This window comes from Aotus nancymaae, unplaced genomic scaffold (assembly GCF_030222135.1).
Source record: "Aotus nancymaae isolate 86718 unplaced genomic scaffold, 86718_ANA_hifiasm-v0.15.2.pri h1tg000200l, whole genome shotgun sequence".
In the NCBI taxonomy this organism is placed as follows: domain Eukaryota; kingdom Metazoa; phylum Chordata; class Mammalia; order Primates; family Aotidae; genus Aotus; species Aotus nancymaae.
The window spans coordinates 758,748-759,896 of NW_026988615.1; the positions used below are offsets into that span (position 1 = coordinate 758,748).

A 1,149-nucleotide genomic window follows, 5' to 3' on the forward strand; every position below is an offset into this window, starting at 1 on the left:
GTGGTGAGGGGACCGGCCCCTCCCTCAGCTCCTCTGTGGACTCTGCCGCCCCCTCCCTGGCTGGGATCCCCGCTGCATGCCCATCACTGTCGCGGTCGCTGTGGCTGTCGCACATGCACCACGTGTGCTGTGGGTCCCTTGCTGAGTGGGGTGGGGTGTCCGTGTTTGCCCTTGTGGGGGCGGCACATGTGTCCCTGAGATGAAACCTTCCAACCCCTCTCAGAGTCTGGCCTCATTTGTTGTCTTGCTGGCCATCCTGAGGCAAACCCTCTGGGGGCATGCGGTGCCAGAAGGGCCTCCCTGTGTCATCGTGTGGGGCCCTTGTCTAATAGAGCTCATACAACTCTTAGCGGTGGATCACTTGGCTTGTGCGTCGAAGAATGTAGCTACCTGTGAGAATTAATGTGAATTGCAGGACACATTGATCATAGACACTTCAAACGCACTTGCAGCCCCAGGTTCCTCCTGGGGCTATGCCTGTCTGAGTGTCACTTGCCAATGAATTGCCCTGGGGGGTTGCCTCCGGCATCCTCGTGATGTGTGGCTATGGGTTCCATTTCAGGGCCCTGCAGGAACCTATGTCCCTTGAAGTGCAGACCCGGTGGTGCCTGCCCTCCTCTCCTGGCCCTGCACCCACTTGAGTGTGTGTGGGTGTAGGGGAAAGGGGCATGGGTGGCTTAGAAGGAGGCGCCACTGCCCGTGAGAGGGAAAAAGGGAGAGAGGGAGCCAGCTCGGGCTGAGTTCCCATGGCTGCCGCTGTCGTGGCCCAGGCTCCCAGCTTGGGAGTACCCTCGCGCTGCACGTGGTTCAAGGTCTGGGGTGCGTTTGCCTGGGCAAGGTGGAAAGTCCCGAGCTGTCGTCATCGTGGTCGGTGGCAAGGGTTTGGGGGGAAGGTGTGGTCTGGAAGGAGAGGGGGTGCTGAAGCAGGGAGCGTGTTCTGGTCGCTGAGGTACGCCGCTTGCCCCTGGTGGTGGCCCAGTGTCCAGGTGACTGCTGCTCCCTGTGGACTCCTCTCCCGACTGACACCCAGGCACACACCCCCTCACCCGTGTCCAGCCAGCCATGTGCGCATCTGGGGCTGGAAGCCCACCGTGCTCCCGTGGTTGTGTGCCCAGGGTGGTGACCCGTGGGACGCCGTGGTGTTGTCCT

General features: G+C 61.8%; 1 non-coding gene across 1 annotated transcript; it reads left to right on the top strand.

The window, feature by feature from the left end:
* The first annotated feature begins 341 nt into the window (after positions 1 to 341).
* Positions 342 to 491, top strand: LOC135273029 (5.8S ribosomal RNA). Its single transcript, XR_010340922.1, has one exon. It is a non-coding gene; the product is annotated as a 5.8S ribosomal RNA (ribosomal RNA).
* Positions 492 to 1,149: the final 658 nt, after the last annotated feature.